General features: G+C 48.1%; 1 protein-coding gene across 1 annotated transcript in view; it reads left to right on the forward strand.

Annotated features, from left to right (window-relative positions):
* Positions 1 to 1,920: 1,920 nt before the first annotated feature.
* The window catches only part of CALN1 (calneuron 1), a 497,807-nt gene continuing 483,330 nt past the window's right edge, over positions 1,921 to 16,397 (forward strand). The window contains exon 1 of the mRNA XM_070461280.1: positions 1,921 to 2,159. The gene's annotated coding sequence lies outside the window, so the exon portion shown is untranslated. The remainder of the gene's footprint in view (positions 2,160 to 16,397) is intronic.

Here is a 16,397-nt window from a genome sequence, read left to right on the forward strand (position 1 = left end):
TGAATGTGTCTCTGCTGCACCAGCTCTACTGACCCCAGAGGCCACGTTCCTCAGAGATGTCCTGAGGTGCCAGAGGGCCCTGGGGCTGTGAGTCTGGGGGGGACCTTCTTCGTGCTGGGCACATATCCCCCACATCATCCCCCAGCCCTGACCCCTCTTCTTTTCTTGCTTGCTCTCTTTCAAGGAGAGAGAAACTGCCATATGCACGTCTCCCTGGAGGATGGAGACAGGAAGTTATGTGGAATTGCTATCTACGTGGGAGATATAGCACGGTCTTTGCTGGGACCAGGGTTTATATTGCCAGGGGGCTTAAGGGAGCTGGAGTCTGAAGGTGAGAAGAGGGTGCTGGGCAGGGGTACAGTGGGAGCAAAAGAGAGACTGGCTGGACTGGTGGGGAGAGACTGGAACTGTCAGTGGTTTTACCTGAGCTGCAGCTGGAATTTGCAAGTGGTCTCTTCCTGACCTTGGTCAGCAAGAGCTGGCTCCTTGCAGGACCCCTGGCTCAGAGGAGAGGCTGTGATCAGGGAGAGTGTGTCCACCCCACCCCACCCCTCAGTAACTCGAAGGCCCTTGGAGAGAACTCCGCACAGTGTTTCTGTAGATTTTTTAGTGGATGCCCTCTGCAGTGTGCCGTCCCCATCCGCCGAGTAGACATGGTCCAGCTTGGTGTTTGGATAGCGGAGCTTGCTTTCTGAGGGTCCACATGGTGCCCTCCTTGCGTCCCCTCTTTGGGAAGTGTGCTGCTGGCCCGGTTTAACTCGGTTATTTGCAGATGAGGAAATCCAGGGTCAGGATGAGGAGAGGGTCACAGCTGTGCTTGTGGCAGAGCTGGGCGGGATCTGATATTCACCCCGTCCTGCAGCGCAGCTCCCCCCGCCCCCAAGAGCTGGGCCCTGAGTTTGCTGAGCTCCAGTTGGCTGGATGTCCTTGGTGTGCTTACTGGGGGGAAGTGGCATTAAAAATATTGCACAAGGTGCTACTATATTGGCTGAAGTGTCACAGAGAAAATCAGCTCTTGTAAGGATGCCAAGCCCGGGATAGGTGAGTGCGAGGATGAAACTGTGAGGTCTTATCCAAGGTGAGGCTTCACAAACGGACAGCAGAAGTGGGTGGAGAGAGGCTGTATGGCCTTAGGGATCGTGGTCTTGAACTGACACTCTCCCTGACCCAGGGCTCTGCTCCCCAAATGCAGCATGGCGGTAGGGACCCCCAACCTTGTCCCCTACCACCTTGCCCCAGGCTCCCTCTGTATTACAACTATTTCTCTTGTTGATCTGCCTGTAAAATACAGATGTAGGGACAGGATATTTGACTCACTCAGGTCATGGGTCTTTGTACCTGGGTGTCTGGAAGATGGGCATGTGTGTGTACTTGTGTGTACCTGGGCAGGTGTGTGTGTACCTGGGCAGGCATGTATGTGTACCCGGGAAGGCATGTGTGTACATGGACAGATATGTGTGTACCTGGGCAGACGTGTGTACATGCACAGGTATGTGTGTGTACATGAGCAGGCATGCGTGTGTATATGGACAGATATGTGTATTCACGAGCAGGGTACGTGTGTGCAGCGTACACGGTGGCTGTCACCCAGCGGTCCTCTCAGGAGGGACACACAGCCGAGCCCGTGCTGCTCACTTCTCTGGCACTGTCCCTCCAGTCCCACGTCTGGAGAGGGGGTTCCTCGGGGCACCTGCACACCAGGAGCCCAGCGCTTCTCCCCGGGCTTGGGAGACCGCGTGCAGGATGTGGCACTCACTTGGATGGACAGCAGCCTGGGTCCACAGTCCTGCAGTTCTGATTCAGGCCACGTAGCCCAAGACCCCCCGGGGTTCCTGGCTGCACCTCTCCACCTTCACTGCTCCGCTTCCTTGCTGAAGAGAGAGGTTCTGCAGGAAACTGTTCCAGCAGCCAGGAGCAGCGGCCGGAGCAGCAGCAAAGGCGGCAGCAGGAGCAGCACCGGCACCCTCCAAATTGGGACTCTAGCCCTTTAAATCTGCTCAGTTACCAAAAAAGAAGAGGCATCAGACCCTGTTAATTAAAGCTCGCCCTGGTCCATCATTCTGAGGAGCTGCAGTGCCCCGCTTCTTCCTGATGGCTTAGAGATTCTCCTTAACTCCCAGCCATGGATCTTGGAGAATTTCCCCCGAGATCAGCAGGAGGTATGATCCTTGTCAATGGCACTCTGGGGCTTGTGTGGCTCTAAATCAATAACACAACTGACTGCATGGACGCTGCCTGGCCCCCCTTTCTTTCCTGCTTCCCCTCTGCCTCTCCAATTTCCCAGCTTGTGTTTAGTTGAGACAAATCAAGTTTTCATGGGTTTTGGAGGAAGGGGAGGGGCTGGGGTCTGGAGGGAACTCCCAATGTGTTTGTTCTGGCCCTGGCTTCACCTAGCTGCCCAAGTGGCTTGGGGGAGCCAGGGAATGTGTTTCTTCAAGCTCGGGCTGCTGCCAAACCATTTCCTGCCTGGCCGGGTCCCCTTCCTTGGGTCAGCATGAAAAGGGCATAAGCCTGACTTTGGCTTGCTTCTTAAATCGATGACCTGCCACTCTCGGTCAGTCTGACGATTGCCGTGCCCCGGTGTTATTGGAAAACTCATTGCATAGAACTTTCTCTCTGTAAATTGTCCCGGCAGGAACACCGTGCTGGCACCTCCCGTCCCCTTTACTCTAGATGCTGCTCGATTAAAACGCTTGCTGTAGGATTTCAGGAATCCATAACCCTTTCCCCGTGCCTTTTGAGGAAACTCACTTCTCACTGAGGCTAAGGTTCTGTGGCAAAGAGTTGTTTTTCTTCAGGAATCTGCTGTAGGCTGGCAGAGAGAGGAAGGAGATTTATCTTCTTTTCCATTGCATTTTGTAAATTGTACTCGGGCCCAGAGAACATCTATCTGCAAATCTTTCATTGATTTGCTTTCGCCCCCACGGCTTCCTTCTGGGTGAAACACTCTTCTCGAGTTGTATCTAAAGGAAGGGTTTCCTCTTAATCAGCTTGACACGACTTCACAGATGTCCCTGAAAGCCAGGCCCTGGAGGAGGGAGCCATTTTCATCGTCTTGGGTACCAGTCCCCGAGAACCTGAAACATGGGGTCACTATGCCTTGAGAGAAGGCTTGCAAGCCCTAACCCGGGAAAGTAGCTTAGGAGACAGAGCACTTTTACTGATGTTTATAGAGGCTTTTCCACACTCTGGATGATGAATGCTGCTGTTCAAGTCTTTAGAGGGATTGGGGCCAAAATACAGCTCATGGGAGTGGGGATTCCTCCCCCAAAGTCATTCCTTGCAGAGTCACCAATTGTTTACACTGACAGTAGTTAGAGCGTGTACAGTGAAATCCATTCCAATCCCCCAGCAAAGGATGGGAACTTTCTCTGGGTAGACGGTGTGGAAGTCAGCATCTCTGCCTCCCAGAGACCGGGGTTGCAGTATGATTTGTATTCTCAGGATAATAAAACTCTCAACTGTGACAGCAACACTCCGGTTAGGAGAGACTATTCAGAGACTACAAGTGAAGCCCTTGATATGGAATTCCTAATCACTGTGCCCATTGTGGATGTGGGTAATAAGTTGGAGGTTCTGAGGGAGGTATCCAGGGAGAGATGTTTCCTGTAAACTGAAAGCCACCTGGGAAGCAGGATGGAGTTGGGGGGAGCCCTCTAGGGGGTTGGTACCCTCTTTCTGGCTTTGCTTTCAGCTGGTCTGTGTATGGCATGGCTGAGTGTTGGCCTCAGGTGAGATGCTAGGTGGGACTGTGGTCATGGCAAGGCGAGTACTTTCCTGAGCTCAAAGACAGATGGTCCAACCTGGGTGCACTTCATACAGAGATGGGTTGCTTTTCTTCCCTTCTCCCTTCACCCCCTTGAGGCCTAATGGTCAGAAGCCCTCTGCCTCTCCAGGTCTGATTGCCCAAGGGTCAACACCCTTCTTCCTCCATTTTCTAGAGGGAGCCAAAAGAACGTGGGCTTCACAGAATCCCTCCCAGGGCAGGCAGAGGCCTGAATGGATGTCACACAGCATGTCCTCGGACGGGCCAGGCCGATGAACAATAAGTAAATAGTTAGTCTGCTCCTTTGTGTCAGTTTTTCTTTTCAGCTTAATGATGTATGTATGTGAATGTGTGTGCCTGTGTATTTTTAAATTTATTGGATGGCTGCTGGCTTTCAAGAAGCTATAAAGAGGTCCCAGTGGAGTTTGTTTAGACCTGGCAGCTTCGTAGAGTTCTGTGGCCCACGGGTAGTCATTTAATGGCCTTGGCGGGCTCTCTATTACCAGGGTGATGGAGCGGAAAGGACGTGGTCTTCGGGATAGGACAGATCTCTGCCGGAACCTCAGCTCCACTGCTTACTAGCATGTGGCCTGTGCCAGTTACCTAATGAGCTTCAGTTTCTTCATCTGTGACACAGTAAAGTTGTCAGGATTCAATGGAATAATTTAGCTAAGGTCTGGGAACACAGCAGGAACACAAGAAATCTTTTCTTTCCTTCCAATGAAGGCAACCGCCTTCAGTTTAAAAGCTGTATCACAAAGGATGTGTGCTGCGCTGTGCTAAGTTGCTTCAGTCATGACTGACTCTTCGCGACCCTATGACCCATAACTCACCAGGCTCTTCTGTCCATGGGATTCTCCAGGCAAGAATACTGGAGTGGGTTTCCATGCCCTCCTCCAGGGGATCTTCCTGACCCAGCGATAGAACTCACCTCTGTTACATCTCCTGCATTGGCAGGAGGGTTCTTTACCACTGGCGCCACCTGGGAAGCCCATCACAAAGGACAGAGCTATTTAAATGGCTCAAATGTCTCCTTAACTGACTGCTGGCCCATGCCTTCTTCTGAGGGCAGGGACGACCTTGTCTCTGCCATCATGGGGCCTGGTGTGGCCCTGAAATTACATGAAGGTTTATTGAACGAATACACAATGGTCTGTGGACCTGTAACCTTCAGTATAGGTGATCTTTTAATGGTGAAGTCAAACCCCTGCTCACTCAGTTTACTTAAGAGATGTAGCAGAGTCTGGCACATCAAAAAACCCTGTGACTGTCATAAATTGGGACTCAAATATGACCTTTTGTGGGGAAATCTGAACTGTCATACAAAATGTCTCCTGTAGTAGGACCTGGAGCAGGAGCCCGTGGACTCCAGGCATGTCCTGGAAACCATTCTACTTGCTGAGTGTCAAGGTCATCTCTGCCTCCCTTCATTGTGGGCCACCCCTTCTCTGTCATGTTTGAAGAACATGTTTGAAGTTTCCCTGAAAAGGGAAACTCGCTCTGTCACTCTGGTGTGAAGGACAAGTCAATTAACAGATCAGTCAGTTCATCAATAAGTTGATCCGTATGTTGATAGTGCCTATCGGGGAGAGTCATTTTTTAAAATATTTGTGTATTTGGCTCTGCCGTGTCTTAGTTGCAGCACGTGGGACCTTCCTTATGGCCCGAGGTCTTTTCTCTAGTTGTGGCTTACAGGCTCAGTGGTTGCGCAGCCCAAGGGATTCTCTCTAGCTGCCGGCTCACTAGTTGTGCTGCATGGCACGAGGGATCTTAGTTCTCCAACCAGGGATCGAACCTGCGTGCCCTGCATTGGGAGGTGTATTCTGAACCACCGGACCACCAAGTAAGTTCCTGGGGAGAGTCACTGATTTAATAAATCATTGTCAAAAATAATAGTAATAATAATAATAGCTGATATCACCACCTAACATTCACCGAGGGCATCAACCCCAGGGTGACAGCTCCTCTGCTCTCAAGTAGGGGGCAGACAAGTGGGCAAAGTGGGACCATGCAGACAGTGAGGCTATGAGAGGTGGGAGCCTGGGGGACCACAGCAGAGGGGCTTGCCCTGACTCAGGCTCAGGTCACTTATTTACATGACCGCCAAAGTGAGTCCCCTGGGAGGTGGCTTTGGAAGAGCATTCTTGGCAGAGGAGGTGACATAAGCAAAGGCCAGAGGTAGAACAGGCTCTGGGACGGTGGTGGTGGGTGATCCCATCTGGCCGTGTTCTGAGTGCCAGGTGGTGAGAGGGGAGGCTGGAGAGGTGGGCAGGAACCACGCTGCGGAAGGCCTTGGGTACCTGCAGAGGAGGGGACTTCATTCTAAAGGACATAAGAAGAAGAACCACTTGGGAAAACAGAGTTCAACCAGTGTATATTGAGCACCAAGCATATACCAAGTTGTGTTCTAGGCAATGGTGATACAGCAGTTAACAAACCAGACTGAAAGCCCCGCTTTTGTGAAACTTTCAGTCATCGGAAAAGACAACAAATAAGCAAGAGAAAGGTGAATTGTAAACAGCATGTTCTGGAGAGAAATAGAGCTGGAGAGAAGGAGGTTAGGGTCCAGGGAGAGTGCTGGGCCTGGGGGTGTGCGATCCCAAACAGGATATGGGGAGAAAGTGGCACTTGGCTCTTGATGGAGTCGTCAGAACTTGGGGTCTGACTTTTTTTTTTCTGGCCACACCCTATAGCATATGGGATCTTAGTTCCCCAACCAGGAACTGAACCCATGCCCCCTGCTATGGGAGCTCAACGTCTTAACCACTGGACCATCCGGGAGATCCCTGGGCTCTGACTTTGAGCAAGATGGGAAATTTGTGCTGGGTTCTCAGCAGAGGAGAGACATTAAAAAATGATTCGTCTAACTATTGTGTTGGGAAATGATGGGGGGCAAGGGAAGCTGGAAGACCAGCTGGGAGGGGATTACCAAACCCCAGTGGGAAGGGACGATGCCTCGACAGGGGGTAACAGTGGACATGTGCAAACTGTTAGGATTCTTGATTTTTTTTTTCTTTTAAAGGATGGAGCCCATGAGATTTGCTGATGAATTGGGTAGTTGTGTGAGATGAAGAGATGAGTCAAGGATGACTCAAGCTTCTTTGGCCTCCGATGAGGATGGCTGTGGGTGGAGCAGGTTTGGGAGAAGATCAGGAGTTGGTATTTCTTCTGCTAACTTTGAGACGTCTGTCGAACATCCCGGCAGAGATGTTGAGTGGGCTGCCCTGAGTTCACAGAAGGGATCTGGGCTGGATGCAGTATGGGGAGCCATGAATCCAGATGGTATTTAAAGCTGTTGAGATCATCAGGAGACTGATTACGGATGGAGAGGACTCAGGCCTGAATTCTGAGATGTTACAACCATTTACAGGTTAAAGAGGTGAAACTGGTCACAGAGACGGAAGAAGAGGTGTCTCTTCTGTTTAAGACAATTCAGCCCCTTCCTGTGTTCTATCTCCTCTAGTCTCCCAGGAGCAAGGCTCATAGATCACTTTCCCCATTTTCAACTTGTCTTTTTCTCTTGGTTTCTTCCCAACATGTTTAGAAACCTGCTCAGGTCTCTTTCATCTTAAAAAGAACCTTTCTTGACTCCTAAGATCTCCATTTACTTTTGCCCTATTTTTCTCTTTTCCTTTACAGATAGACTTTTCTTTCTTTCAGCGTTAATCGAATAACTACTATATGCCAGGCATGAAGGATGTAGAGACAAAAAATAGACTTTCTTCACCTGAAAGAAGATCTATTAATTTCTACTTTGCCTACTTTCATAAAGCATTTTGGATAGCATTTTGGTAGTAGATATATAGTGACATAGAAAATATCTAAATCAGAAACTAAGGACAAACATTTTGTACCAAGGAACATACAGTTTAGAAGAGCAGGATCAGAAAAAGATAGACTGCACAATTAAAGGTCAAAGTGTTGTATAACAATATAACTGAGAGACTTCCCTGGTCACCCAGCAGTTAGGATTCTGTACTTCCACTGCAGGGGTCACGGGTTAAATTCCTGGAACTAAGATCCAGCATGCCACACAGTAGAAAAAAAAGAATATAATTGAGCCACCAATCTGATAAGAACTTCTGGTCAGAAAAAAGGAAAATAGGCCAATAAGTACCTACTGGCGCAGGGAACTATACTGAACATCTTATAATAAGCTATAATGGAAAAGGATCTTAAAAAGGATATATATTTACATCATTTTGCTCTACACCTGAAACTAACATAATATTGTAAATCAGCTACATTTCAATTTTTAAAAAAAGAAAAATGGGAAATCCTTAAAATATTTACTGAAGTACAATATATATGCCCAAAGTTCTCATGTCATTATTTATGAGGCTTCATACATTTTTACCAACTGAACACACTATCTAAGCAGCACTCAAATCAAGAACTAGGACAGTATTCACACCCCAGATTCCCCCTCTCTCCACAGGGACTGACATTGTCGATTTGCCTGCTTCAGACTTTTTTGGGAATTGCTTCTTGAGTTTTATTGTCCATGAGGTAGACAATGAAGAAAAAGGAAAAATTTCTGGCATTTAGTTCTAAAAGAATATTTTCTTCTGGAGTTTCATTTAAGGGACACTGAAAAAATTGGATAGACTATACCTTGTCTATTTCCATAGCATATTTTGGGTAGTATTAACTTATGCATGTGTATGTACTGAAATATATACACACATATAAATGTATATAAAATATAAAAATTTAAATTAAGGATACTGAAGTTCAAAGGGTGGCAGTTATTTAGCATCAGGAGGCAGAATCTGGAGAGGAAGGGATACTATGGATATGAGTGAGGCCAGGGAGCAACACTCTGATTTGGAAAGTAGGAGGCACCCGGCACAGTTTCCTAGTTTCCTGGAAGCCAGATTGAGGGAGTTCACTGGAGCTGACCTCTGGTGACATGATGGCTTTGAGTGGAGACCGCCGTTTCGAGGGGGTGTATTCTCATGGGAAGGAGAGAGAGGATGGCAGACAGAGGGAGTCGCAAAACCTCAGAAAACATTATGTTTCCTTCTCAATAGAATGGGAGAGGCTTAATCATGTTCTCAGGGAAATAGATGGCCAAGACACAGAGGAAAGAGATAAAGGGGAGAGCAAAGAAAATTAAAGGAGCAAGGACCAGGCTAAATTCTCCTGGTGCACATGTGCAGACACACACACACTCACACACTCAGCTCAACCTGACTCATCCCTCCTTCACTTTTTCTGGTCAACAACTCCTCTCCTTGCCATTTTTCTCCTTTATTTTGAAGATGAGATGCTTTAGCAACCACATACCCCACTGGGGGCTGTAGGATGTGATCCACTTAGGCTTCTCCCTGAAGCAAGGGGCACTGTGGGGCACCTGCTGGGCTTCATTTCAGCCATCTGTCCCAGGATGTCAGGGCTGCCTTAGCGAGTGTCCGGTCTGTGTCCTTATTTTTCCAAATGAGGAGACTGAGGCCTATGTTTTCCTGGCAGCATAGAGACAGCAGTGCTGAGCTCACCCCAGATCTCTGGATTGCTGGATCACAGCTTCAGTGGGCATTTCCAGAACATTCCCTTTTGATCTCTCACACTTGAGTATTTCTCAAATCCCAGCATGCACCAAAATCACCTGGGGGGTTCATTAAGACACAGGCTCTCTGAGCCCCACCCTCAGAGTGTCAGATTAGGTAGGACTGAGGTGGAGCTGAGAATTTGCTTGTCTAACAGCGTCCCAGGTGATGCACAGGTGCTGGTCTGGGGAAGCACTGAGAACCCTGCTGGGGAGGTGCTGTGGGCAGGGAAGGCAGGGAGGGAAGCTAGATCTGGTTCCTAGGAGGTTTTCTTTTGGTCTGATCTCATTTTCCTCAGGTCAGGCCTGAATTATGGGGGGAGGAGGATGGCCCGCTGCCAACCCCAAGAAGATGAGCCACTCAACCTTTTAGCCACCAAAAGAGCCGAGGAATGCGGTGGGGCAGGCAGTGTGCTCTGAGACAAGTCCCCGCGGAGTCAGGTCGTCCTTAAATACAGCACAGTCCGGGCTAGTCTATCCCTCCTGCCCGTCCTTCCCCAGGGAACAGAACCGCAGGGAAGCCCGCAGCGTGGACCCAGGTCGTAGTGTACTCCCAGCCTTCTGAGAGCTGCTTCCCCTCCCTGACGCCCAGGGGAGGGACGAATGCCTCGCTCGATGTGACCCAAGGTTTTCCCTCCTCGTATTCCATTATCTTGGCTCTCAGAGCATATGTCAAGTGAATTCCGTGTGTCTGGCAGGTTATTACGCACTGAATTAGTGTGGTGAAATAAAAACTATAATAAAGCTGTACTAGACCCTTAAATTGTTAAAATTTATTATAAAACGTGCATAGTTATTAACTGATTTTTGCCTGTGTGCGTTTGGCTGGCGCCCGAAGCCAGAGAAGATGAAAAGTGACTCTGTCAAAGGGAGGCTGAGAGTTGGCTCCTGGAATTCTCCAGAGAGTCCCAGTGGGGCAACAAATTCACAGATTCATGGAGAGCACGACTTGCCTCTCGCTGATGGCTACTGCCCCTCCCTGGTGGTGCCCAGGGCTCTCTGGGGCTGCAGGTCACGGTTCCACGGGAGGGCAACCCATCTGTCCACCTCACGGGAGTCCCGGGGAGGCCGAGGGAGCCGTGGCTACTCCGGCCTGGTGTCTCACCATTGTTTACGCTCAGGAGGCCTGGGTTCTCCCCGCTCTTTAATCCTGGGATGGAATGGAAAACGCTGTCTGTGGGCTTCTACCATGTTCTCTTCTGCCATATCCTTAGGCATTTCTTGAGAACCGAATCAAGGGGCCAAATTTTCCTCTGCTCAGCTAAGGCTTTTTCCCAGTGGTTCCGTCACCACCTGTGCTGTCTGGGTCTTACAAGCATTCTCCAGAAATGAGATGAGGGTGTTTTCTCTGCTGCTCAATTCTACGGGAAGCAAGAGGACAAGGTTTCCTCTGTTGCAGAGAAAGATGCTCCCTCGAGACCTTAGGATGGAGTTGGGGATCCCTGATTTCCACTGTGCATTTTGAACCAACTCCCAGGTTTCTGTCTTTTTAAAAAAAATTTTTTTGACTGCATCCATCAGCATGTGGGGCCTTAACCCCCCGATAAGAACCATGCCCCTCTGCGATGAAAGACAGAGTCTTAACCACTGGACCATTGGGGAAGTCCTCCAGGTGCTGTCTTGATCCTGGCTCCAACTCCCTCAGAGGTGCTTTTGGGCGCCATCCTCATTGGTTTTTAGCCTTGGGTTCTTATTGCCACCTCGAGACCAGCTAGACTGTAAATTGACCTGAACCCAGAGACACCTCTGCCTGAGCAAAAGTGAAAAAGAAAAGCTCAGAGTGTTTTCAAACTGCTAAGACTGAGAGTTTTCTTGCATCTCTGCCATGGGTCTCATCAACCCACTGTTTCTTTGAGGATTTCCACCCATAACATACCAGGAACCACATGCACTGTCATGGAATCCTGGGGGGATTAGGCCCTGAGTTTAGGGGGCTCCCAGCTTTGCTATGATCTGTATATTCCATGATGAACTGAAAAACCCAGAGCTAGTATGGGAGATCTCCTTGTTTTTACAGTCCCTCTGGGAGAAGTTTTCCTCCAGCCTGTTTCTGTTTATTCCTGTGCGTATAACTGATGCCTAAGCCTCAGGGCTCACCCTCATATTAGCAGCCAGGGAGACCCAGTGATGGTGTTTCTCCTTTCCTGTGGGTATACTGCTCTTGTTGGGACACTAGTGTTGTGTTTTTTTTTTTTTTTTTTTGACCCTAGGTCACTAAGACTGCCATTTGAGTGGGAAGTTGGGGGAGCATGACCTATATAGTTTTAAGACTACTGAATGGTGGTGCAGATGGCTTCTCCCCTCTAGTCACTGATTTAGAGGAAGATGAAATTAGACTAGGAAAAATGTGAGACATCTAAGCTTCAGTGACTGTCTAACACTTCAAAATCTCCCTTTCCTTTCCTCTGCCCCATCAAAGCCTCAGGATAGTCCATGTGGGAAAGCAACAAATGTTTGGATTCAAACAAAGTGATGGGTTTATTCCTTTCCCACCTCCTCTTGGCATGGTTGTGTCAGCACACAGGCGCTAACAAGATTACATGAATATGTAATAAAGTGAAATCTAGTTAGTTGATCAGCATCATCTCTTTGGCCAGGCAGAGTGATTTCCTGGTTTTAAAAGACAGTGAAATTGCCGATGTGAGAGCTGGTCCCTGCTGAAGTCAGTCATAAAGTGGCCAACTTATGAGAGCCATGGTGCACTGCAGAAACCCCACATTTAGGATCCATTTATATCTTCATCCCCTTGTTCCAGGAAGGATGCAAGGCGGTTTTGCAATGATGCATATCCAACTGCAAGACATAATTAAATGAAAAAATAAGTGGACAAAGAAATATAAGACAGGGAAAATAAGACAGCAAAAGCAAGAATGGAGCCAGGAATGGGGTTAGGACACAAAATGCATGACATCAGATCCTGTGCATTTGCTAGAAGTGGAAATCTGGGGCAGCCCTGAACTTTCTGCCAGCCTACCCAGAGAAGGAAACAGACTTTATTAAAGACCCATTATCCATGCCATAAGAGCAAACCAACTGCTCAGAGAAGGGACAGCTATTCCTGTTACTGGAAAGAAAGTGAAAGTGGAAGTTGCTCACTCGTGTTTGAGTCATATAATCCATGGAATTCTCCAGGCCAGAATACTGGAATGGATAACCTTTCCCTTCTCCAGTGGATCTTCCCAACCCAGGGATTGAACCCAGGTCTCCTGCGTTGCAGGTGGATTATTTACCAACTGAGCTATCAGGGAACCTGCTGCTGCTGCACAGTTGCTTCAGTCATGTCCGACTCTGTGCGACCCCATGGATGGCAGTCCACCAGGCTCCCCTGTCCCTGGGATTCTCCAGGCAAGAACACTGGAGTGGGTTGCCATTTCCTTCTCCAGTGCATGAAAGTGAAAAGTGAAAGTGAAGTCACTCAGTCGTGTCCGACTCTTAGCAACCCCATGGACTGCAGCCTACCAGGCTTCTCCATCCATGGGATTTTCCAGGCAAGAGTACTGGAGTGGGTGGCCATTGCCTTCTCCGTATCAGGAAAGAGGCAGAGAGAAATATTCCTCATGGGTCCTTAGAGAGAGGACATGGTGTAATACAAACTGCAGTGTCCTGCATGGCCTTACTGTCCATGTAGCAAGAAGTTTAATAGGGCTGCCTCTTAGAATATTCCTCATGGTAGTGGGGATGATTAGGGAGATAGAGCTGCCCCAAAACACTGTCTGGAGGTCTGACTCAATCAGAACTGAGATGATCTGTGATAGGCTGCCTTCCCTTCAAGCCTTTCTCCATGATGATGATTCCAAGGCGTGGCATCAGAGGCTGCTGCAGTGTTTAACAGGGTGCGCGCGCGTGTGTGTGTGTGTGTGTGTTGGGAGGATGAAAAAAGGGATGTGCTCAGAGTTTTACCTACCCCAAACCCTCAGCTTTATCCCCGTCATTTTTCATATTGGGATTCCTCATAACATTTACTTGAAGCAAGGGTTTCCATACCAGTCATGATAGTTTGAAAATCATGGTTTAGGGAAATGGTTTAACTTAATTTGATGGGCGGTTGTTTTCCAAACAGCGTGAACACCGGGTGACGAATTTTGAGGTAATTCTCCTTGACAAGTACTCGGAGGGCAGCTGCCCTGGGCGGCTGGTTGGGTACAGTCCCATATGCTGTAACAGGTGGTGGCGCTGGAGGGGGCCCTGGAATCCTCTTACGGAAACTGAGGAGGTGACCAGGACACCTTCCTGAATAGAAGGCTTTTGGGGATGCATCTATGATGTACGGGCCCCTTTCTAGCTGATTTCTCTTTGGTTGGTTGGTGACCGACTAGCGTCCACTATGATTGGCCAGGGCTTGTGCCCTATGCGTTGTTACTCCTTTTCAACATCACCCGGCATGCAGCAGATCTGAAAAACTCTTCAAGGGGAATTTGGGGTGCCCTGTAGAGTCCAGACCAAGGGTCTAACAACTCCCCCAGCTCTGACTCTGGAAGGAAAAACTTTTAATCCAGAAAAAATGTAAACGTCCACCTCAGTGATGAACCTACCCATGAAAAACCTGTTATATTTAAGTTAAGACTTCATCATTTCCTCTGAAATAAACTGGCCACAAATTAAACTTGTAGGTCCCGGAATGAGCTAATTTTATATCCATATTTTTGACTCCAAGGCAGTTAAGTGATGAAGAACGTTTTCTGAAAAAATGATGACACTGGGTTTCAGAGTAGCTGATCTACATACTTTCTTTTTGGCAATAATTAGAGATCAAAGCCTCTTGTCTATAACAGCCACTACGAAGTCATATCATAAAACCATGCCCTCTGTTCAGAGGAGAATAATGATCATTCTGTTCCCTGTCTGTGTTCAGTTCATCTAAGAGGGGCCTCAAGTTATAAAGAAAAAATAAAGAGGAAGAAATACAGTCCTTCTTTACATCATGTTCATATTTTGGGGTGCTTTCTATGCACAGTTTGCTATTCTGGGTGCTGGGTTAGAGCAAAGAACAGAACTGATAAGGTTCCCACACTTACAGGAGCTCATGTTCTAGTAAGGAGAAACGGACAATGAAAATTTAGTAAATATTTTCTTTTATGTCTTTAAGCCAGTTCCAGTATTTGAATCCGCTTGAGCTTGGTGTCCATAAAGTACCTTTTCTCTTGAGTTCAGGTCACATTTTCCTGTTTGTACATCTGGTGATTTTTAAGTTGAGTCCTGGGCATTGTGCATCACACATGGCAGAGACTCTGGGTTCTGTTATGTGCATCTGAAGAGTATCGACTTGTTTGTCAGTTTGTTTTGGCAGGACATTAACTTGGCTGGACAGGAGCAGAAATGTCCATTCCATTCTCTGAGGCTTAGCTGGGCTGCCTGAGTCTGCCCTGGGTGTATAGCTCCTGGTAAACCACAGCTGAGTTATTAGGGATATTTGAGTCTCACTTTTGTGACTCTCCATTCTGGTTCATCCCTCATACTTTTTAGCTGTTGTTGATTACCCGAACTCTGTTTTCTGTTTCCTTAAAAATAAGACTTCAGCTTCTAGCTTCTCAGGGCACAGACAGGGGTTGCCTTCAGATGAAAACCATAAAAATGGGAAATCACTTTCTCTGCCCCAAATATCAACTTCCTATCAGTTTCTTCCTGTTTTGTGTCACTCTCAATGACTTTGAACATTGTCTTTTAGATATTGCCCAGAATTCATGATTGTTATTTGCAGGAGAGTTAGTCTTCTATGAGCTGCTCTGCAATTATTATAAGTAGACTTCCAAATTTAGCAAGTAGATAGATAGATAAGATCATTTCAGATAGTGATAAAAGCGATGATGGAAAAAAAAATACGACAGAGTGTCTGGAGTGTGTATGTGGAGGGGGCACTTCACCTGAGTGATTGGGAAGAGCCTCTCTTAGGAGGTGACATTGAGCTGAGACCTGAATGATAAGAAGAAGCCAGATGTTCATGGATCTGGCATGAGCTCTCCAGAGGGAGCACTAGGTATACAGCTACCCAGGCAAGAATGAGCTGGGTGTTCAGGAGAGGCAGGGATCAAGCAATGGGAACAAGAGAGCAGTAGTCAGAGGCTAGATCGTATAGAGGCTCTCAGTTCATGGTAGGGCATTGGCATTTTACTCTATGTATGATTGAAAATCACAGAGGATTTTGTTTTGTTTTGTTTTTTGCTTTTGGTTGTGTTGGGTCTTCCTTGCAGCATGTTGGGGCTTCTCTAGATGATGTGTGTGGGCTTAGTTGCCTTGCAGCATATGGGATCTTAGTTCCCCAACCAGGCATGAAACCCGTGTACTCTACATTGGAAAGCAGATTCTTAACCAATGGACTGCCAGGGAAGTCCTATCACGGAGGATTTTAAACAAGACAGCCTGTGATCTATTATGCTTTGCAAAGATTGCTCTGACTCTTTGGAGAACAGGCAGGAGTGGAAGGAGGCAGCTCTGGTCATCTAGATCAGGAGAATGGAGGCTTGGGCAAGAGTATTGGTCTACAAGAGACCTCTGTCCCATGGACAATGGGCCCAGCAGTGGGGAATCTGAAAGAGCGGCAGGCACCAGGGTCAGTGCTGACCATAGTTGGTCACTATCCCTAGGAAAAAGATCTCGGTGAGGCTGTCAGAAGTGGTTCCTAAGAGACCACTCCTGGAGTGATCAGTTCAGCTCAGTGGTCATAGTAGAACAGCCCTGTCTGGCTTTCTGGGGAATTCAGACTCACAGTTTTTCAAGCAGAGAATCAGTAGCCATGATCTGGGCCAACAGCCTCATCGGAAACCGGACTGTGCCAGGCCCGCACCCCTTTCTGGTTCCTCTGCCCAGGTGAAGCTCTTCTATTCAGCCCAACGCTATGCGGATTCAAGTCTGGAGCTCATATCCTGCTGTTATCCTTCCATTTCTAGAAGCTAACGGCAGAAAATCCCTCCTGGCTCCTGGCCTAAGTGCGGGTACTAGTGCAGCCCAACAGAGAAGCCCCCAACTGGGGCAGCAGCTCATCTTAAGTCTGAGGCATTTTCCTCCCTCTCAGCCAGGCTCCTTGATGTGTTTAACCCTTTCCGAGGGCATCCTGGGAGGAGGAACATCACCAGTTTTGATAATGGG

Source organism: Odocoileus virginianus, chromosome 33 (assembly GCF_023699985.2).
Source record: "Odocoileus virginianus isolate 20LAN1187 ecotype Illinois chromosome 33, Ovbor_1.2, whole genome shotgun sequence".
NCBI classification, from domain to species: Eukaryota; Metazoa; Chordata; class Mammalia; order Artiodactyla; family Cervidae; genus Odocoileus; species Odocoileus virginianus.